General features: G+C 41.9%; 1 pseudogene across 1 annotated transcript; it reads left to right on the forward strand.

Moving 5' to 3' along the window:
- The first annotated feature begins 1,947 nt into the window (after nucleotides 1-1,947).
- On the forward strand, nucleotides 1,948-13,252 carry LOC308438128 (long-chain-fatty-acid--CoA ligase 4-like; annotated as a pseudogene). The gene is made up of 2 exons: nucleotides 1,948-2,056; nucleotides 12,060-13,252. The product of its transcript is annotated as a long-chain-fatty-acid--CoA ligase 4-like (transcript).
- The last annotated feature ends 10,598 nt before the right edge of the window (nucleotides 13,253-23,850 follow it).

Genomic DNA, 23,850 nt, shown 5'->3' on the forward strand with positions numbered 1-23,850 from the left:
ATCCAGTGAGAAAGAGATTTTTCTGTGTTTGCAGTGTGACTGGGGGCTGCAGTCTAGAGCAGCGGTAAGGCTGTTCAAAGCCTGAAAAATCTCATCTTAAGACCACCAGGAGTAGGACTGTTTTTCTCCTTACTCTGGCCCATTCTAGACATGTCCCAACGCATGTAATCCTTGCAGCCCCTACCTTGCTACCCTTGAAGCAATACACATAGCCTGGTAACCAAATTATAGGTTAACTTCCTCTCTTCCTGTAAGGACAGGTTCAGCAAGCACGTGGAATTTCCCTTCAGGAAAATGAAGCTGCCCCATTACTTTGTTACCAGCCAATAGTGTCCACTCATCCTGAAAACCCCCACCCAGCCCCCAAGGAAGAAGGATCCTTCTGTCATCCCTCATTCCACTACCTCAGGGTTGACTTTGAACACATTCTATTGAGCCTAACTTTTTTACATTAGGACTAGGGAATCCAAACTCCAGTTCTCCAGCTTGCATAGCAGGTTTGTTACTCACTGAGCCATCTTGCTGTTAGGACTGACTGGAGAGAGTACATCTTGTGTATTGATTGTATGGATGAATTACCTGTCCATTAGGCAGGAAACAGAAGACAGGCATGGGAGGAGAAAGAATTCTGGGAGAGAAGGAACTGGGTAGATTCGCTGGGGAGATGTGACAAAATGGACACATGGTACCTGAGCACAGGTAATGAACCATGTGACAGAATGTAGGCTAGAGTAGATGGGTTATTTTAGTTATGATCTATTTCGAGTGGAGCCTAGCTGGATGCCCAAGGTGTTTGTAAATATAGTTTGAGTCCCAGTCTTATTTCTGGGAGCATGGGGCTAGGAGAAAGAACCAGGGCATAACTACAACTGAGTGTTTGTGGCCTGGTAGATTACATGCTTAGCATGCATAATGCCTTGGTCCCCAGCACACATGTGCACACACACACACACACACACACACACACACACACAGAGTCCTATGGACAAAACTACATGTGCTTCTTTAATTACTAAGTTCTCTAGCTCAAACTTAAAAGATAGAAATTAGGTATTTTAGCTAAGAAGTAAATTTGGTATGTGTGGAATTTAGCTCTGGAAGTTCTGTGCCTCTCTCTACAGAAGGGTAGAGCACAAGAGGAGCTGAGAGTTCTACATCTTCATCTGCAGGCTGCTAGCAGAATACTCACTTCCAGGCAGCTATGGTGAGGGTCTTAAGCCCACACCCACAGTGATACACATAGTCCAACAGGGCCACACCTTCTAATAGTTTGACTCCCTGGCTAACAAACCACAAGCCCTGCCTTGAGAGCCTTGGGAGAACTTGTACCTGGATTTTAACATAGTGATTGAACTTGGTCAGAAGTTGAGCTGATCTACAAACACCACCTTCAATTTAAATTGGAGCTGAGGGGCTGTACCAAACATTTGCAGATATCCCAGGAAGTGTAGCAGAAGCATTGTCTTGAAAGAGCAGGGGAGGAGGGTGACAAAGTAGCTGGGACGATAGTTTAGTACTAAAACAAGGTCCTGGATTCAATTCACAGTTCAGAGCAAGGATCACCTTGAAGGACTCTGTTTAGGAATTGATCAGCCAGAGGCTGTGGATTTAATTCACCTGGGAAGAAGATAATCCTCTTTGGTATCTCATAAGCCACTTCTGGAAAAGGACAAAAAATGAGGTTTTTTTCAGAAATTAAAAAAAGGATCTATGCTTCCCATAGACTTAGATATGCACACAGGAAATAACCAAAGTATGTGGGAGTAGTTACATTAGACATGATTAAAATAGGATCTTTTGACTGTATATATATGTTTAAGACATTCTGATTTATAAGGTTTTAAGTTGATCTCATCAGTTGGGTTTTAGTTAGGAGAATGTAACAACACTTAAGATTGTTAAATTTTTTTAGGAGTGAGTGGGCCATGGAAAGGAAAGTGGGGCAAGATGGTCCTGGATTCCCAGCAACAAGGAAGAAAGCAGAAGACCTCCCAGAGCCTGGAGGGAGTCCAGGCCCTTAGCAAGGCCCCAGTAAACACACTAAGGAAAGGGATGGGTAAGATTTAATTCAAGAGAGAAGCCGGTAGATAAGGAAAGGGGAGAAAGCAACACTATAAGACATTTATTTTGTAGTGTGGAATCTGCGCTGTTTTGGGTGTCTCAATAGAAAACAGATTGGGGAGCAATTGCTGTGTGGAATCTAAGCAAGTTGAATAAACAGTTCAGCCCCACAAGGAAATAACCATGCAGCTACTGGAAAGATTTCAATGACCCACTTGGAGATGGATCACCCATCCACCTCTCTAGGGCACTGGTGGGGCTAAGCACTGTTAAAAATCACTGTCAGAGTGAATGGTAAGCTCTTTAAATTCTTAGTCTAAGCATTGCTCATGTTCATTCATCTTTATGTAAATAGCATAAGTGACAAGAGATGGAACAATCTGACCACCTGATTGGTATTTGTTTGCCTTCCCTGTGCGGCCCTAGCTGCCTTAAACAAAAGGACTGTCAGTCATATGGCTAGCCACGTCTACCCATGGCCCACACTGGCCACCTTGCATCTTCAGTAATCTCTTGAGGAAGCTACAGGAAGATTGACCTGCCTCCTGAGAATGTGGGGCTCAGCCAGGGCTGCTGAAATAGTATGTAGTACAGCTTTTACCTGTCTGAGACTTCAGTGAACTCCAATTATCCTGTAGCCATTTCTACCTGGCCAGAGCCAGAGCAGTTTCTCAAAGGCCTACTGAGACTAGCGTTAGAGGCAAGGACTGTGACAAGCAAGTTGCCCAAGCTCTTTTGAGCAGTCCACTGTGAGACACTCCCGTGCTGCCTCCCCTGGTGTTGCAATAAAAGCTGCCATCTCTCAGGTGGTCATTTCCTTACCAGTGTCAGTCATACAGCCACACTGGTAAGAATACAGGAAGAATAATAAGAGCAAAAGCTGAGCAGTAGGCAGGCCAAGCTGAGGACACCGCAAGCCAGACATGACACGCCATCTGTTACATTGGCAGCCAAAGACAAAGCTGAACTGGTCATGTGACCAAGGCAGCGAGATGTTCAGTTAAAGAAGGTAGAGAACTGAGACCAAAGCAGAACAAGAAGCTGTAAAAAGCCAGAGGAGAGAAATACAGGGGAAAGTCACCAGAGGAGTAACAGAGCTCTCTGGTCTTCAGAACCAGTGGTCTCATCAGCCCTGTCAAAGAGCTATAAACCTGGCCAGTGGTAAGGCCTACACGATAGTTTGAACAATGTCCGATTTCAAGGGCTGAAGAGGCCTAGCTTCCTTGGCCTATACAATACTTGTACAAAAAAATTGTCCTGATGCCAGAGAGTACCTTCTAGAGCTGCTTACACCTGCCTACTGCTGCAAAGGCAGAAGGAAAGCAACTTCTGAACATGAGCTATTTACCTACCTTCAGTTTCTATTTCAGTAAAGAACGGGAACTAGCAAGTTGTTAACAGATATCAGCATGTTCCAGGCTATATGAGTGAATGGAAAATCAGGGTGCAAGTGATTCTTAAAAACCCTCGTTAGTTAACTGTGTTTATAGGAAGCCCATTCATGTAGGTTCTAGGTGTACAGGAATCTTTGGACATTCTAGCTGCAGCACTGGTCCTCTAGAAGACTGAGAGTCAAGAGCTCTGTTCCTCTTAATTCATTTGGGCAACATTCAGACCACATAGAGCATTTAGAGATTTCCCAGATGATCTGAATCTATGTGGTTCAAGAAGGTTCAAGAAGTTGATAATCAACTTAGTGTAAGAAAGAAAAACATCCATTGGCCTGATAAGTGAATAACTTTGGTGGTGAGCAATTCATTATGAAAGGGGAGTTGGCTTGTTCATATATTCTTTCAGTATATTTGGAAGGCCTACCATGTGTCAAAACCATTCAAGGAATACAGGTCACATGTTTGGGTTTTATTTTGTTTTTTTACTAACCTGTGAGTTCAAGATAGAATGGAGCCTTGTCTTAAGGGTTCTATTGATGTGATGAAATGCTATGACCAAAGAGCAAGTTGTGGACAAAAGCCCTATTATACCTACACTTCAAGATTGATCATAGTCCATCATTAGAGAAAGTCAGGACAGGAACTCAAGCAAGGCTGGAACCTGGAGGCAGTAGCTGATGCAGAGGCCAGAGAAGGGTGCTGCTTACTGGATTACTCTTTCATGGCTTGCTTAGCCTACCAACCCAGGGATGGCACCACCCACAATGGACTGTGCCTTCTTCCATTAATCACTAATTGAGAAAATGCCATACAACTGGATCTCATGGAGGTATTTCCTTAACTAAGGCTCCTTTCTCTCTGATGACTCAAGTCACACACAAAAGCAGCTGATCCTTTGTCCACTTGACATACAAACGCTAAATCATTATTAAGCCCCAACCCTCCCCTTTCTTATTCATCATGAGGATCTCACATTAACTACATAAATAACTTAAAAACTCGCAGTCTTTACAAATTCAAACATTAAAATTTTAGTCTCAGTTTTGACACACAAAACTATCCAGTGCAAGCCTAAAAAGATGAGTATAGGTCAATTCACCATGCATGAACAAAAAAAGAAAGACACAACTGTCTTGAAGAATTGGGAAGATAGCTGGAGGCTAACTCAAGGGACCCAGTGGTGCCATGGCGAAAGAACACCCTGGCCCAAGACCCAGAAACCGAATAAAGAATACTGGGCTCAGGTTTGTTCAGTCTTCAAAGGAGGCAGAAACATAGGATCACCCAATTGCATTCAAAGGCTACTTGCCTTGGCCGATACCGTTTAAGTGGCTCTTTGGTGTCATCCCCAGGATCTATACCCATAAAAAATGAAGCCCAACTCAAAATGATTTGTCATTCTAGAAAGGAGTTAGGGCACAGACATGATAAAAAGCCATGGGAGGTTACAAGAAATGAGGTGACCATCTATAATCTAAAATGAGGCCTTGGAGTAAAACCAACCCAGCAGACTGTCTGGTGTTTGACTTCTAGAGTAGGACTTCCTCTCAAACTGTAGAGTAATGGAGACCTACTAGCTAAGTTAGACATTCTGATGTTTAATATGTTGCCCTTAGTCAACTGATAGATAAGCTCTGAAAGACAGTCATAAATGTTACTTGTTAGAATGTAGAATAATGTGGATTCTGATTAACTGGTCAACATTCCATGGGCCAACATTTCAACTCCATCTCCAGCCAGCAAAGAGCACTTTGTATGTACCTCATATCATGTTGGTTATGGGCATGGGTCCTTGGCTGTTCAACCTCCAGGAGGCAGCAGGTAGCACCTTAAAATAAGTAAACTAAGCAGAAGTTAATACAGAGACTGAGCAAAGATATATTGGGTGTTTAAGGGAGCAGAAAGGACCTAGTACAGTACTAGGTTTCTCCCTCTCTAGACCTGCAGGGAAGGAAATATATCCTGTGACACAAAGCCTGGAAAGAAACATACCAGCAGCCCTTACACTTAACTAAGGAGACTAGGGAACAAATGCTCAGATACTGAGTCTTCCCAGATCCCTAGTCACTTTCCCAAGCCTCCTTTTGAGATGAGGCCTATCTATATAGAAGTCTTGGCTGTCCAGAATTACACAGGGAGAACCATGGGTCATGGGGCTATGCTTTGGGCATATACTTTGGAATGAACTATCTCCTCTGCTCTACACATAAGGAACAAAAGCATATTTGAACCTGGAACAGAAGTAGACAGCCAAAGCCTCTTATCAGAAGCACCTATGCATTCAGGTCTTACTGGATTAAGCTCAGAGGCAAATGCTGTAACAGCTGAAAGAATGTTTGTGAAGAACCTTGAGAGAGAAGTGTCCATGAAAATCTCATTCACCACCAACTGTTTAAAAACTGACATAAAAGAAGTAACTGCTGTGTCTTTTCACCCTACCATCCAGATGCCCAATTGACTTAAGGGCTTCAGCCATTTGTTACTTGGCATTCTTCTCTTCCCTTCCTGGGAGTCATGGAATTGCTTCTAGTATATCTTGGTTGGTATAGAATCTTCTACAAGTTGACATACATTAATGTCATGCCACCGTTCACGGGCTTAGGAAAGTGAGTGAAATAACAACTTGTTCACTGGCTTCAGCGGCCAGCCTACCTCTAGGAAGTGATGGCAGCTATCCTGCTAATGTCTTGAGAGGCAGCAAGATGGAGCAAGCTCTAAACCAAGAATGTTAGTCACTTTCCTCAGTACTGCTCCAGAACACACAACAAAAGCAACTTAGGAAGGATTGGTTTACTTTGGCTCCCAGGCTGAGCACAGATAAGCCAATCATGGTAGAAAAGATGTGGTGGCAGGTGGCTTTAGGAGTGTGCAGCTAGAGGTGTCACCACAAATCTCAGGAGGCAAGAAGCAGAGACAGGAATGTCACCATAGCTTTCCTCTGTTTTGCATTTATTCAGGCTGTATCTTGAGCTCATGGCATGCTGCCATTCATATTCACAATTGTGAATCTCTCTGAAAATGCCCTCACAGGCATACCCAGATTGCATCTCCTGGTGATTCTAAATACAGTCAAGTTGATAAGATTATTACATCCAGGCAAAAGAACCCAAAAAGGACACCGAGAGGCTGATAGTGCAAGGTGCCTCTTGTTACTAGGCACAGCAGCACAGATGCTGACTAATCGGAAGGATACACTCTTGGTTTAAAGGTCACTCTAATTTTAGCATCCTGCAGGCCCTCTGCCAATGGCTTGGCTATCAAGGGGCTATCAGTGTTACCGGGGGCCTCATCTGGATGCTCTGGTATTTGTCATCTCCATTGAAAGAATTAAGACACAGAGAGTATAGTGTAGAATATGGAAAGAATTTATTACAGAGTAAAATGTGGCAACCTCAAGAAATAAGGGTAGACAATGCAAGAGAGAACACTACGCAGGGCACACTCTTAAGTGAGGACAGACAGTGGCCAAATGGGTCCTTGTGTTGAGTTATATTTTTCATCAGCTTATGTATTATATCTTGATTTTTAAAAAATACACTACTTCCTGGGAAGTGTTTTTCTTCACAGACAGACCCATTTCGATCGACTCTAAGAGAGAGGACAATGGTATGTCTCTGTTTTGTCTGGTTTTCAAGAAAGCCTCTGGCTAGATAGTGATTTCACCATCTTTGGGGGTGGTTTAGAAAGTTATTTCTCTACCCAGGACCAGAATAGGAAAGACCCAGAGCCCACTCTTCTGACTACTCATCAAAGTCCTGTAGATTCAGTTTCTGGTACCACAAGCTACTGATTGTGATGAAGGGGTTTGTGATGGTTTATATATCCTTGGACCAGAGAGTGGCACTATTAGAAAGTGTAGCCTTGTTGTAGTAGGTATATCACTGTGGGTGTGGCCTTTAAGACCCTGATATTAGCTGCTTGGAAGCCATAGTTCTATTGTTTGCCTTTGGAAAAAGAAATAAAACTCAGCTTCTACACCAGACCTTCCTAGATGCTATCTTGCTTTAGCCTTGATACTGGACTGAACCTCTGAACCTGTAAGCCAGCCCCAATTAAATGTCCTTATAAGAGTTGCCTTGGTCATGGCATCTGTTTACAGAAGTAAAACCCTAAGACAGAAGTTGATACCAAGAGTGGGTTATTGCTGTGATGGGCCTGACTATGCTTTTGTTTGGAAGAATGTGGATTTGGGGACGTTAAATTTGGAAAGCAGTGGAAGGCTTTAACTGGGGCATAATGGTCCATCCTAGTAGGAATATGGGAGACTTTGTTGCTGAGAGTGATTTGAGCCATGCAAACCTGGCTTGAGAGTTTTCAGTGGAGAAGAACTTCAGCACATGTCCTAGAGACTGTTTTTGTAGTATTTTGATGAAGAATATAGCGCTTTTTTTGCCCTTGTCTGAAGAGTCTACCTGAGGCATAAGTGAAGAGATTTATATTAATTTCATTGACAAAGGAAGTCTCAACAAAGCCCAGCAGAGACTTTGCTCTCTTGTTAAGTATCATGAAGAGTGTTTTGCACATGTATAGCAAGCTTAGAAAGGAAAAAATACAAAATATGTGGTTCAAGTATTAAAGGAGCACCAGGAAGTAGAATGGAGCTGCATCCTATATTCTAGGAGATAACAGATTAAGGTGTTGGGACTTTGGGGCAAGATCCCACCCAGTTAAGTTTAGGTCCAGGAGTGGTGGTACATGCCTTTAATCCCAGGAGACGGAGCCAAACAGATTCCTTGGTTCAGCTCAATCTACAGAATAAGTTCCACGACAGCCAAACTTAGGCAGCGAGGGAGTTGGAAAACAGAAAGCTGGTAAGATAATAAAGAGGACCATGTTCCCACCACAGCAAGCAGAAGAATGGGGCAGCTTTGGTCATAAGTCTTTGGTTTCAGAGTCCAGAATAGAAGGAGCCATGGGCACAATTGATGCTGGTGACCTGGAGCTAAGACAATGGTGGTGATTTATAAGACACCAGCATCACTGAAGTGAAATCTTCTGGGAAGTGTTTTCTGAGAGCACAAAGAAGCTGTGTTCCCAGAAATATCTAAGGTGTACCTCATGCTGCAACTGTAATTGGTAATGTGTAAGAGCCACCCAGAGGTGCTAGTTTTGAAGGTATGAAGAGGTCATGAAGAGCAGCTGAGGCTTGGCACTGGGAGAGGCCCAGAGGCAGTGGAAGGCCATTGATGAAGGTAAAGCCTCAGTTGAAGTTGACAGCCCAGGATCAAGGGTGTCATGCAAATGAGTTGAGGCTTAACACCAAGATGAGAGCCTATGAGAAAGGCTATTGGTGAAGCATAGTTGCTACAGAAAATCCCAGTAGTGTATTGAAGATGTTAGTACCATGAGATGATCACCAAGAACAGCAGCAGCAGTGGAGTGGATCAACCCAAGCTTAGAGTGCAGAGATAGAAATGTGACACAAACCCTTTGCAATAGTCCAGAAGATCATGTGTGGATCCCAAACATTGAAACAAGAAGCTGTAACATTGAAGGTGCCTTGGAGACCTCAAGAAATTTGATAACAGTGCCATGGGCTATCTCTGCTAAGGAAAACTGCTAACAGGGACTGGAAGCAGCCCAGGAGAAAGAAGTTTGTTGCTGTCAATAAAGATGAAAAGGGAGTTGGAGAGCTGAAGTGCACATTGACATCCGACATGGAGACACTAAGTTTGAAGTTTGCCCAGCTGATTTTCTGTCTTGCTTCGGTCAAGTACACACACACACACACACACACACACACACACACACATTACTTTATTCATGATTACGTTAACAGACTGCTTGAATCTCAGAAGAGACTTTAAATTTTGGACTTTTAATATTGCTGAGACTGCTGTTGACTTTGGGGACTTTTGAAGTTTGATCAAACATATTTTGCATTATCCTGTGTTTAGGTTTGACCCCCATAGACTCATATGCTTGAAGTCTATGGCGTCAGGGAATGGAACGTAATGGTTTCTTTATGCTTGACCCAGGGAGTGGCACCATTAGGATGTGTGGACTTGTAGTAGTAGGCATGTCACTGTGGGCGTGGGCTTTAAGACCTTGATCGTAGCTGCCTGGAAGCCAGTGTTCTACTGTTTGCCTTTGGAACAAGATGGAGAATTCTCACCTCCTGCACCATACTTACCTGGATACTACCATGCTCCCATCTTGATGATACAGCCAGCCCCAAGTAAATGCTTTTTGTATAAGAGTTGCCCTGGCCATGGTGTCTGTTCACAGCAGTAAAACCCTCGCTGAGACAGGGTTCATCCTCACTGACTCTCCTGCTAATATCCAACCAGCTACCTAGTGCCAGAATACAAGGTAGTCGCTGGAGCAGGCAGTTATCAAAGCAACAAATATGTAAATATCGTCCTATTATAGTAACTACTGTGACCACACCAGTATATATGGGTTGACTGCAAGCGCTCTTGTCATGGTAACTACTTTATATTAAACCATCCCTGCATTCCAGGGATGAAGCCTACTTGATCATGGTGAATGATCATTTTGATATGTTCTTGGATTCGGTTTGCAAGGATTTTGTTGAGTATTTTTGCATCAATGTTCATAAGTGAGATTAGTCTGAAGTTCTCTTTCCTTGTAGGCTCTTTGTGTGGTTTAGGAATGAGGGTTATTGTAGCCTCAAAAATGAGTTAGGTAGTGTTTCATCTGACTCTATTTTGTGGAATAGTTTGGAGAGTATTGGTATTAGGTCATCAATAAATGTCTGATAGAATTCTGCACTGAACCCATCTGGACCTGGGCTTCTTTTTTTGGTTGGGTGGCTTTTGATGACTGCTTCTATTTCTTTAGGTGTTATGGGATTATTTAGATGGTTTACCTGGTCCTGGTTTAACTTTAGTATCTGGTGTCTGTCTAGGAATTCATCCATTTCCTCCAGATTTTCCAGCTTTGTTGAGTATAGGCTTTTGTAGTAGGATCTGATGATTTCTTGAATTTCCTCAGTTTCAGTTGTTATGTCTCCACTTTAATTTCTGATTTTGTTAATTTGGATACTCACTCTTTGCCCTCTAGTTAGTCTGGCTAAGGGTTTATCAATCTTGTTAATTTTCTCAAAGAACCAGCTCTTGGTTTTGTTGATTCTTTGACTGGTTCTTTTTGTTTCTATTTGGTCTATTTTTGCCCTAAGTTTGATTATTTCTTGCCGTCTACTCCTCTTGGGTGTATCTGCTTCCTTTTGTTCTAGAGCTTTCAACTGTGCTGTCAAGTTGCTAGTGTATGCTCTCTCCAGTTTCTTTTTGGAAGCACTCAGAGCTATGAGTTTTCCTCTTAGTGCTGCTTTCATTGCATCCCATAGGTTTGGGTATGTATAATCACAGACAACAAGGTGGCAAGAGGAAATCAAAAGAACTTACCCAATGGAAACGAAGACAGCCTGAAGAAAGCTTCTGTGCCTGAGGATAAGAAGGCAGAGGGGCTCTGCGAGAGGTGGGGCTAAGGGCCCTGCTACCCTTTTCACCTCTCCTCTGTGTCAGAACTTTGCTCCTCTCCTGAAATATAAACCTTGAATTTCCAAAAACTAAAAACAAAACAAACAAACAAATAAAAAACACCTTTAAAAGAGTACTCCACATTCTGGCCTTCCTTCGTTTTGAGCTTCGTAAGGTCTATGGATTGTTTCTTGGGTATTCAGAGCTTTGGGGGGCTAGTATCTGCTTGTCAGTGAATGCATACCATGTGAGTTCTTTTGTGACTGGGTTACCTCAGTCAGGATGATATTCTCTAGTTCCATCTATTTGCCTAGGAATTTCATAAAGTCATTGTTTCTAGTAGCTGAGTTGTACTCCATTGTGTATATGTAACATAATTTCTGTATCCATTCCTCTGTTTAAGGACATCTGCGTTCTTTCCAGCTGCTGGCTATTATAAATAAGGCTGCTAGGAACATGGTGGAGCATGGATCCTTGTTATATGTTAGAGCAACTTTTGGTATATGTCCAGGAGTGTAGGAAATACAAGGTCAAATAGAAGAGCAGGAATTGAAGAAAAGATCATTTAGAGACTGCCTCACTTGGGGATCCACCCCATATACATCCACCAAACCCAAGCACTACTGCTAATGCCAAGAAGTGCTTACTGGCAGGAACCAGATATGGGTGCCTTCTCAGATGCTCTACCAGAGTCATATAGATGCAGTTGGGGATGCTTGCATCTAACCATCGGACTGAACATAGGTACCCCAATGAAAGAGCTAGAGAAAGAACTGAAGGAGCTGAAAGGGCATTCAACCTCATGGAAAGAACAACATTATCAACCAACCAAACCCTCTAGAATTCCCATGGATTGAAACACCAACCATTAAGCACACATGCAGAGACCCATGGTTCCAGGTGCATATGTAGCAGAGGACAGCATTGTCTGGCATCAGTGGGAGAAGAGGCCTTTCGTCCAGTGAAAGCTCATTTTCCCAGTGTAGGAGAATGCCAAGGCACTGAGGTGAAGAGGTTGATTGGGAGAGGGAGCACCTTCATGGAAGCAAGTGGAGGTGGAGGCAGGTTGAGGGGGGAGGGGATAACACTCTGTATGTAAATACAGAGAATATCCAATAAAATAATAATAAAGGAATACTTCTAATCGTTGTTTTAAGAACATGAGCTGTGCTGGAACTGACAGCAGAGATATCTCGCTTTACCTACAGCTGTAGGAATTAATATTCTTCACCACTCACACTGTCTGACCAGTTCAGCAAAATCAAGAAGGGAAGCAAGAGTGACTATACTGTACAGAAACCCACACTTAGGGCTGCTGTTCCGGAAATCACAGATAGAATTTACAAGAATGTTATGAACAAGGTTCAAGAGGTGAATTGTATTCAGAAAACTCTATTTAAAAATGGGGGTGTGATCACAAATTAGGGGCAAATCAACACAGGATATGATGCATCTCTTTGTAATCTGATACTGTTTAAAAAGCTGAAGGCTCTGCTGGGAGGAAATGTCCACAGGATGCCAGCTGGTGGTGCCCCACTGTCTCCTCAGACAACGATTCATGAATGTCTGCTTCTGCTGCCCCATCAGTCAGGGCTATGGGCTGACAGATGATGTGGGGCTGGAACAGTATCTGAAGTTACTGACTGCACTACTGCAAGAGTTGGAGCTCCTCCTATTTGCTGTGAAATTAAACTGAAAGACTGGCAGGAAGGTGGTTATACAGTTCATGATAAGCCAAACCCAAGAGGTGAAGTTGTGATTGGAGGCCAGGATATCTCCATGGGATATTGTAAAAGTGAAGAGAAAACAACAGATTATTCTGTGGATGAAAATGGACAAAGGTGGTTATGCACTGGTGATATTGGAGAATTCCATCCTGATGGATGCTCACAGGTCGTAAGAAATATCTGGTGGAGTTACAAGCAGGAGAATATGTATCTCTCAAAGTAGAAGCTGCACTGGAGAACTGTCCACGATTGACAACATCTGTGCTTTGGCCAAAAGTGACCAGTCCTCTGTGATCAGTTCTGTGGTTCCCGGACAGTTTTCGCACAGCAGAGGGGGGATAGAAGGATTGCAGGCTGATATTTGCAATAACCCTGCCATGGAAGCTGAAATACTAAAAGATATTGGAGAAGCTGCAAATGTCATGAAAGTAGAGAGATTTGAAATTCCAATCAAATTTTGATTAAGCCCAGAGCCATGGACCCTGAAACTGGTTTGGTAACAGATGCCTTCAAGCTGAAAAGGATGGAATTGAAGAACCACTATCTCAAAGACATTGAGCGAATGTATGGGGGCAAAGAAAATACAGCTTGCCTTATTCACATTGCACAGGGGGACCTGATGGTTTATTAGGTCTAGAGTTTGAGCCTTTGTTGATCTCCTTGTTAAAATGGAAGGTGTATCTTCTAAAGACATGAAACAAAAACAACCAAAAGTTCTTAAAATAGGTGAGTCTACTCTAACTTTCACAGTCCTAGTGAACCTGAAATTGAAGGCACTTCCCTTTGACTGTGTTATTAAGTTTAGAGCAGAAATTATGTTTTTAAAAATTAGCCTTAGGTACACTTGTTTTTATAAAGAAAAGATACTCCGTACTAAAGTCAATAAACTGGAATTGGAATAGAGTTGAAGAAATGAACAGCTACCAGTGTCTATGTCTTCCTAGTTCAGAAGTTTCTATAATAATCATGACAAAATTGCATATTAACACCACTCAAAGCAGAAGTGCCATCAGGCTTTGAAATCCTCTCCCAACCATTTATCTTGAAGGAAAAAATAATTAGTTGTAATATATAGAATCAGTATCTTAGAAGGTATTATTTTAAGATCATAATTGTCGTGGGTAGACAGAATCATTGTAATATTGTGAATAATTACAGTGCCTGAAGTTAAGACTAAAACACACACACACACACACACACACACACACACACCAAAAATATCTCCAAATGTATTTGAAGGGAGGTTGAACTGCTCCTTCAGATGTCCGAGAACTAAAATCAGCAACTGTAATTATTTAAAAGTCTTAAGAGGAATGTCCCCTTTGTAAAAGTGACCTTTCTGTGTGTGATCTAATCAAAGACTGAGATCAAAGGGAACATGTTAGAAAGCCAATCAGAATTCAACATTGCTTTTTTGTTAGAAAGCTGATGTAATCCTAAGAATTCAGAATTAGGATCCTTGCATAGCACTGAACCTGGGAAAGAGATTTAGACTTCGAATTTAACTTTCATAATGGGGCTTGATTTAAAATTTGCTTGTATTAAATTACATTTGTAGTATTTTTTTAAAAAAAGAACATGAGCTAACTTTATGGCTAAAAATTAAATCTATCTCATGATCCCAAAGTTTATCCATCTCCTTTTCTGTGAAAAGCCAGATAGTATAACATTTTCCAACTTGCAGGCTACAGGATACCCGCTGAAAGTCCTCCAGGCGTCCATTTAGAAGCAACCAAAGGTGACCTGTGAGTGACTAGATCGTGGCTGTGTTCAGTAAAACTGCACATCCATAGCCTTTGCCAAAAGTCTGCAGGAGCTTCCTTTTAACTCCTGTGCTGGTGAAACTTGAATATTAGTTGATTAGACCAGTAAGCACCTTGGAAAAGGTGACTCAGCAGTTAAAAGCATTGGCTGGGGCTGGAGAGATGGCTCAGTGGTTAAGAGCACTGACTGCTCTTTCAGAAGTCCTGAGTTCAATTTCCAGCAACTACATGGTGGCTCACAACCATCTGTAATGGGATCAGATGTTCTCTTCTGGTGTGTCTTAAAGCAATAATAGTGTACTTACATAAAACAAATAAATCTTTTATTTAAAAAAAAAAAGCATTGGCAGAACATCCAGCTCTATTTGAAAAACTTTGTACCTCACAAGTATCTGTAACTTCAGGACTAATGTGTGTGTGTGTGTGTATATATATATATATACACACACACACATATATATATATATGCATATATATATATACATGTGTGTGTATGTGTATCACCCATACATATAAAATATTTTAAAAAATGAATCAACTAGGAGAGAAGTTAAACATGCTGTATGTTACCTATGGATATTCAAGTAGAACAAGAGAGGGATTACCTTCCCTGAATATGACTGGTACCATCTAATGGGTTGGAAGCCTGGAATCTTAGAGGAGGAGGAATCCAGCTAATATGGGCATCTTGTGTGTATTTCCTTCCTGGTCACCAAATAGTGACTGCTCTGCTCTACCTCATCCCATGCCAAAATAGGGTGAGACCCTGACTCCAAATAAATAAGTCGTTCAGGGTGCCATGCTGAATGGGGTAAGGATTCATGCTCACTGACTTCCTGCCTCCACCACAAATGACAAACGAGTCTGCATGAAATGCATGCCCATGCAGAGATTTTTTTAATGCTTTCTACTAGTGAGAAAATGAGGCCATGTCTTAGTCAAAGGTTTCATAGCTTATAGCAACATTTCTGAAGTTTGAATTTCTGAACATTCCTTTTGCATGTTGCCTTTTTAAGGTTCTGTTAAAAGCACTCATATTGTACACACACACACACACACACACACACACACACACAAGTATGAATAATATATATATATATATATACATATATATATGTATATATATATCAGCCTGTATATGGGGAGAAATTTTAAATTGGACAAAGTACAGTGCACCTCTCATCTTTTATAATTTATCTTTTTCCCTTTTATTCAGACACTTGTTCTGGATTTCTTAAGTTGAAGTAAAATTTGTCACTTTATTTTATATGGAAATGTTGCCAATATATCAAAAAGAATTATTGTATACCAAAGTCTAAGACAATCCTTAACTGTTCTTAGAATTGCACCATAAAGAAAAGCAAATACCACTATCCCACTATGTAATCCCATCAAACTAATCCTGTATGAAGGGTGACGGTCTGTAACACAGACATGCCCAAACCAAACACAGGAAATGCACTGACCTCATAAAAGCTTTCAAGCATGAAAGATTTGGCTTTCATCCAAATGTAGGGCATGTGGAAAATTAAAAATAAAAACTTCTTGTTTTAAAACTTGGTTATTAACCAGCAAGATGGTTCAGCAGGTGAAGATGCTTGCTGCCAAGGCTAATGATCTGAGTTCGATCCCTGGGACCCCACATGGTTAAAAGTGGGAGCTGATTCCTGAAAGTTGCTCTCTGCCCTCCACACAGAGTGCCCATGTACCCCCCCCCACACACAAAATATCAATATGTAATGATAATTTAAAATTATTTAGATGGTCATGCAATGTATAGCTTAACAGTTTTAGTGAAGGAGTTGTGTTGGTCAGTTCAAAACTTAGAAATGACCAAGATAGGAATGTTAATTTATTTAACTGGACATGTTCTAGAAGTTCTCTGGACAAAAGACAGAAAATTCGATGTACTGCATATAAACTGCCAATACTTGTCTTTCAACAATTGTCTGCTTATCACAGCTCTGCCAGGTTGGCTGTAAGTCAGCTGGTCTGAGTTGGGATTAGCCAAGCTTGCTCTCTAGTACAGGTTGAATGGGAACTCTGTTATAGCTTTTCTTGGCTGGGACATTTTAGCTGTGGTAACTCTACTCCATGTGGCTTCTGCCTTCCTGCTTGTGGGGAGGGTGAGTTGGACTTGGTTTGTCCTTCTTTTAGGGAAGATAGACAGAAAAAGGAAGCAAATGGAAATCCCCAGTATATTCCTAACACACTGGCCAAAGCACGCTAATTGACTGCCCCAGAATCAAGGGGCTGGGGATTGTGTATGTTCTATCATTGGCAGGAAGATAGACAGTGAGGTAGCCTGGACATCCCTAGAGGGTAGTAGAAATATGGGGACATCAGAGCCTTGTATTGTCTTTACCATTCATTGTCCTCTACTCGGATGATTGGATCCTCTGCGCCTAGAATGACAAAAGAGAACCTTCTTGCACAATGTTTAGCAGAAAGAGAAGAGTTCAGTGGAGCACGTGGTCTGTGGTAAGACAGACTTGCATCCTCATCTGAATCCTCCTCCCCGTTTTGGCAGTGTGGGCTTAGACTCCATCCAGAGTGACTGTTCATACTTCCAGCCTTCCCATCATTCCTTGCTCCTGCTGATCACAATGAAGTGTTTTAAAGGAACCTCCCATCCCTCCTGGAATAATTATTCATATCTCTGTCAGTGGCATTGCCAGTAAGTCCCATTTCCTTGTGACCCCCCTTCCCTAGTCTCTAAAATCAGGCTGGGGTAGATTTGTTCCTACTGGATTTCACACAGCTCACTATTCTAACACAGAGATAGACAACTGGACACAGCCAGATTCTGACCCACAGGTGATGGTCTCCTTGGAACGTGAAGCTTTCTTGTGTCATACTTACAGTGGCATCATGCTTCCAGAGAAGGACTCTGGAGTTTCGATGCCTGGATATGAATACTGGCCTCATTCTTTCCTGAGGGCCTGGGAGAAGCCTCAAACTTCCTAGTAGTAGAATGGGATGACAGAGTCTCCTGCATGGAGCAACTATAAGGCTATTAATCAACGTTTAGGCACTATGCTTTCTTTGAAGATATTCATTTTTCCCTCTGTGACATTTAACAGCTTATGGGCCATATTATTACTTTTTCTGTATACACATACTTTTGCATTTTGGCAGTTTGCATCAACTAAATAAGACCTGTCTGTGCCCAATTCAGTTATCAGAGGACCATTTGTCACCTGGACTTGAGGACCAGTCTCCTCGTCTTTACATGCTGCACACACTTGTGACAGAGGAAAGCTCATATTGGGAATTATAACATATAAACGCAGTGCATCCTGAAAATGTTATCTTATCACCAAAGGGAGCGATGTACCAGGCCAAAGACAGGACAAAGCTAAGTCCCCTCCTCTCCCTTCTCATAGTTGGCCACTTAGCCTGCGGCCTCCTGTCATGTTCATTGACCTCGACATTTCCCATGACTCTTGCCTTTTTAAGATGCATTTGGCACAGTTACAGCCTCCCATGATGCCACAGCATCCCTCAGGCACACAATCCATTTCCCCTCTCACTTCCTGTCAGAACAGTGCTCCTCACAAGAGGGACCTGTATCAGGCTGATAATCTTGACCTAAAGGATGCTGCAGAAATATCCTTGTCACTCAGGAACTATAAATGAAGAAGTGTGTCCATTCTCCATTGTCAGTGGACAGCAAAGAGAGCTGCCAGGAATGCTTCAGGGATGCAGAGTTCTCCTGTTTAGTGATATATAAGGCATGCCTTTATAGTTCCTAATGCTAACATTTACATAGAATGACGGAATTTAATGACCCTAATGTTCTTTGCCCTGAAATCCTTCACTTCACAGAGAGGGACCTGAAGCCCACAAACACTGCATTCATTCAGCTGCCAGGATGATAAAGAAGTGTGAATGCATGTAACCGACCAAGGCCTGAGAAGCTGGAAATACACAGGCTTCTTTTCCTAGAGCTTGAGGCATTCGCGTGAAAATAAGCACTGAGTTATAACATCTGAAAGGCTACTGTATGAAAAAAAAAAGCTTTCTAAGAGATTAGGCATGTCCAGATAGAAATGGTTGCCCCTAGAAGCTGGAATGTTGTCTCTGGAGGTGTCTAATCACAAACAGATACCATGTGGAGAGAAAGGAAGCATAAACATGAAGGCAGAGGAAATGACTAAAATAATAGACTGAAAACAGCAAGTATTGAAAGAACAGGAACAAATGGACATGTCCCTGACCCCTGCCAGGAGAGGCAGCAGTACCATCAAGAAGATAGAAAGTTACAGTGAGGTTACCCTTTGTCTTCCCTGGGTTCTACCCATTCCATCCCTAGGAACACAGAATTGCATATGCATGCTTCGCCAGGAACATACATGAGTTGTTCCTGATGACTATTCCTAGCAAGGAGAGACAGACTGCCCATGAGTAGAATGGATAAACAAAACCAAGTGTATCCACACAATGGAATACTGCTCAGGACTCAAGGTTTTCTATGTGAGGCCCACATGACATTCTGAGCCTCACACACCATATGTCTCCATTTCAGCTGCTCAATTTTCTCAGCAAAGGGCAAGAGCAACTGCAGACAGACATATACAGAAATATATGAGCAGAGCTATGGCAGAAAAACTTTACAAGGCAGACGACATATATAGTGTGTTGCTTTTTGTGACTGTTCACCAAGGCACACAGTTAGAATACACGTGGATAGGAAGAGATTCACAGTTCTTTAGAGCAGATCTTTAAAGAAGAGCATGGTGATGTACCCCTGCAGATCCAGCCTTTAGGAAGCTTTGGTAGGAAGATCATGAGTTTGAGGCCGTGAGTTCCAAGCTAGTCTAGTCTATAGCTAGTCTAGTCTATAGCTAGTCTAGGCTGTAGGGAAAGCCATGCTTCCAGAAAATAAAACCTGCCAAAATAGTTAATAACAAGTTTTTAAATACATAAGGATAGATAATTGGCCTGTGGATTTCTAATGGTTTACTGACTACCCAACTGAAACTGAGCCTCTATCTTGTAGTAATAAAATTTATAACTGATGAGCAGTTTCTGAGTCCAAGGCAATCCTAACACCCACTCCTCATGAAAACCAAGAAAGGAATTTATATTCACTTTTTAAAAAATGAGAAGGGGAGGCCAAGAAGTTGTGAACTTAGCCAGGATCACTAGTCAGCAGAAACAATGATACCATTTAAGCCCAGATCCATCTGATTTGACCCAATTCTTAAACTGCATCCACAGGCTTTAACTGCAAACATGGAGTCTTATATCAACAGTATAAAAATAAACCATAAGCCCCACCCCCAAGAAATTCTATCCACCTCCTTCCAGCAAACAGGGCTGACACATCTGAGCATGTGCCTGCTGCCCTTGGCACGCACTGGCAGAGCTAGGACTCTGACTCTTCACCAACCTTTCTCTTTGAAGCAAACATGGAAAGGGGCTGGGGAAAGAAGAACCCAACAAGATCCTGAGGTATGTTATCTTTACAGTCGGTGAAAGCAGAAAGGTAAGTACGCTGAGGTGGAGGAGCCTGTCAAAAGGGGTCACAAAGACATCCCTTTGGTAGTCACCTGCCACTCAATTGCATCCCTACTTTTGACTTATTACATCACTTCCAGTCCTTGCTCCCAACATCCATTTTCTTACATGATAAAGGTATATGCTCATGCAATTCAGAGAACTGTTCGAGTTAAAGGTCTGTCTTGTTGGATTTGGGAACTGTTGTGTGACAAAACTTTTCCTGAGGAGACACCACACACACATCTACTCACTGTACATATGGAAACTATGACAGACCAAGGTATGGATAACAACAAAGTTCAATTTGGTGACCAATGACTTTCACTGGTGGTTGCTTACAGGGGTATGAGTGAGGTGTTACTTATAGAAGCAGAAATGACTTTGGCATCTGTATCTAAAAACTCACTACAGCATGTTGAGACAGCTTGTAAAAGCACACTGCACAGCCTACAAGCAACTCAGAAGGTTGGAGAATGACTCTGTCTTCAACCTCTTTGAGGCAGCTTAGCTGTTTCTTGCCCATCCCAGGCAGCTGTTTTCTGCAGCTTACTTTGTCTAGAGTGACTTTTAGCAGCTTGGCTTGTTCACTCTAAGAGGGAAAGGCCTAGAGAATCTGGTCAGTTTCAGGGACTTCCTGAAGCTATGATGAGTTGTTAACCTTCTTAAGTAAAGAGAGGCCTCTGCAGGATGGAATGTTCCAATCGTGGACAAAACTGTTACACAACAGAAAATGTCAATGAGTTATTAATGGTTAAAAACCAGGAGATGTACATGCATATTACTGAATTAATAAAGCTAGTCCGAAAAGGCCATATGCTATATAGTTCAAACTATAACCAATTTTTTCAGTTTTATGGTGGTACAAAGTGGTAGGCACTTGATAGATTTGTTTTTAATATTCCTAATTCTGACCTTTTCCTACACTAGTAGTATATAGTTCAACCTGTCTATACTTAGGAGCAGCAACAAGCACAGATCTAAGGTAGCTGTGTGCTCCTGACGGTACACAGCCTATTCTCAGTGCTGGGGAGGAGGTTCTGTTGGTAAAGTCCATGACGCATAAGCATGAGAACATGATTTCCATTTCCCAGGGCCCAAGGTAAAAGCTGGACACATTTGTAATTCCAGCATTAGGAAGGAAGAGACAGGAGGATCCCTAGAATTTAGCTAGCTAAATGATAAGCTCTAGTTTAACAAGAGATTCTGCCAATGTTGACCTCTGACCTCTCTCCGTGCAACTGTATACACAGTCACACTCCTACATAAACAGCTACACACACACACACACACACACACATTTGTGTGCATACGCAGGATTGTGGGAGAAATACTAATGCTAAGCTAGGGAATCCGGAAACTTGGATGTATTAAACACATTTTTTATTTACAATGCTTTTAATTTATAATAGGTTTGTTGCTTTGTAAGTTAAGGAGTATTTGTAGATGACATTGGGGTGGGGGACAAATATATATATATATATATATATATATATAACAGGCAAGATATCAAGGCAGTCAGCTATTTGTGGCTGGTAGCTGCTACAGAGAGATTGGGTAGAGCCCAATGCAGTGAAACCTGCCTATGATATCGTAAGACTACGTGTTCTCCCATATTTGTAAAAATATTTCTAAAATACAGTCTGAAGAATAAAATGTGACCTGTGGTCTTCTACTAGTCCCACCCTAATGTTTCAATAGTGCAAAATTTTAGGACATAAAAAGAATATATAAGAACTTCCTTTTTTTTTTTTTTTTTTTTTTTTTTTTTACTTTTTCTGTAATCCCAAAGCTGTTCTTTAAATACTTATAAAGCAACAAAATTAAAATCATTGTGAATATAAAATTATTTAATACATCCAACACACACACACACACACACACACACACACACACACATAATTTTAACTCACCAACAAACAGACAAAATCCCCTTGATTTCTGGTTTCATTGGAAAGTCTAACAATGGTTCATTCTCCTAGACAATCTCGAATCCAACAGACTCTTAACCCTCCTGAAATATAGCTTCTTTTATGGGGCTCCCTCCTGTAGAAAAACCCTATTTTGCCATGTCCTAAGTAAGACAATAATAAATAAGACAAGATGGAAACCAAGGCTTAGAAAAGAGCTAAAGAGGTGGCTATGAGGTGAATCTTGTGCTGCATACTGATTATCCTCTAGAGTTCTAACATGTTTCTAGTCTTCAGCCACCAGAGGACTCCCATTTCAGATGCAATGGCCGTGTGAAAGGCGTTCCTGCTGTGGAACACCCTTTGCATCTACCCAGGACTACCTGCATCCCTGGACAAACTGTCCTGTCCTACTTCTGCGAGAAGCCAGCAGTTCTCAGTCAAGAGTGATAATGAGAAAGAAATACAACCTTGAGGCGTGACTAACATCAGTCTGTGGATGCTGTTGAACGATGGGGCCCTACATGAAATCCCGCTTTCAAGGTACCTTGCCACGGATGGGGAAGGTCCTTCCCACTCTGAAGAGCCATTGAAGGCTCTTACCACGGAGCTGCTTTAAGAGCTTGGCCTGTGGTGCAGAGCATTCTCTATGTCAGCGGGGTCCCCCACCCGTTCTCCAGCTGCTTCTTCTGCTTCCAGCTCACCAGTAGCCCAGTGGCCATCTCCTCTTCTAACTTCTCCTCTGAGATGAGTTCCAGCACTGTAACAATGTGCTCCTCCCTCTTCAGGCTGCTCCTGAGCTCTGGCCAGTCTTTATCTTTAAGAGCGAAGTCTTCAGGACTCTAGGCGCTTCCCCAGAGTGTCTTCTGTCATCTCTGCCCCTGACTTTTAAATATAGGTTCATTTCTTATTTTTGAGAATTTTGTGAATGATTACTAAATTTACATCATTTCTCCGCCTCGTCCTCATTTTCCTTGTTCTCCTGTCCTCCTCCTCCTCCTCCTCCTCCTCCTCCTCCTCCTCCTCCTCCTCCTCCTCCTCCTCCTCCTCCTTCTCTTCCTCTTTCTCCTTCTTCTTTAAACTTCTCTCATGTCCTCTATATAACTTCTCAATTCATGAACACATGTATGTTTGTATGTGTGTGTGTATGTATGTGTGTATGCATGTGTGTATTATGTGTATATGTATGTATGTGTGTATGTATGTATGTGTGTGTGTATGTATGTGTGTGTATGTATGTGTGTATTATGTGTATATGTATGTATGTGTGTATTATATGTACATGTATGTATGTGTGTATGTATGAGTGTATGTATGTATGTGTGTATGTATTTGGAGCTGACTTAATGGGATTTAATAACCTATTAGAGAACTTAACCCTAGAGAAGACTGGTTCTCCCTTTCTCAAGTCTTTAAGAGCCTGTAGTTCTTCATCTAATAGTTGGACGTCATGAGACTTCTCCCAACCACATCAGAATGTCAGATAATACTGTCATTTTTCATATCTGGTTTAGGTAACTGTATTACTGAGGTTTCATGGGTGTGGCTTCCCTGTTACTTCTAAATTTTTTTAATATTTAATTTTTTATTGATTCTTTGTGAGTTTCACAAAGCACCACAATTCCACTCGTTTGCCTGTCCCTTTGTGCCCATCCTCCACCTTTCCACCTTCCCCACCAAAAGAAAACAAAAACTATATGAATGAATAAATCTTGTTGTAGAAGCTGTAGTGTGTTCCACAAAATTCCCTTTGTCTGCACTGGTTTACTTACAAATATTCAAACATGAATCATTGGTCTGGTTTGAGGCCTCAGGCTTCTGCTATACTGTCAGTGTTGGAACCTCACTGAGAATTCTTGCAGATATCTTGTTGGTGCCCTGTGTTATGGAGATCCTGCAGTTTTGAATCTGTAGTTCAGGCCCTTCATGTGCTCCAATATGGATGGGGGGGGGGGGAACTGAAAGCCATGGATCTGGGCCTGGGTGGCAGCTGGGTGGTAGTCAACCTGCCCACTCTCCCACATCCACACCACCAGGATGAGCTCTCCAGCATC

This window comes from Micromys minutus (genome assembly GCF_963924665.1).
Source record: "Micromys minutus genome assembly, chromosome: 27".
Classification (NCBI taxonomy): Eukaryota; Metazoa; Chordata; class Mammalia; order Rodentia; family Muridae; genus Micromys; species Micromys minutus.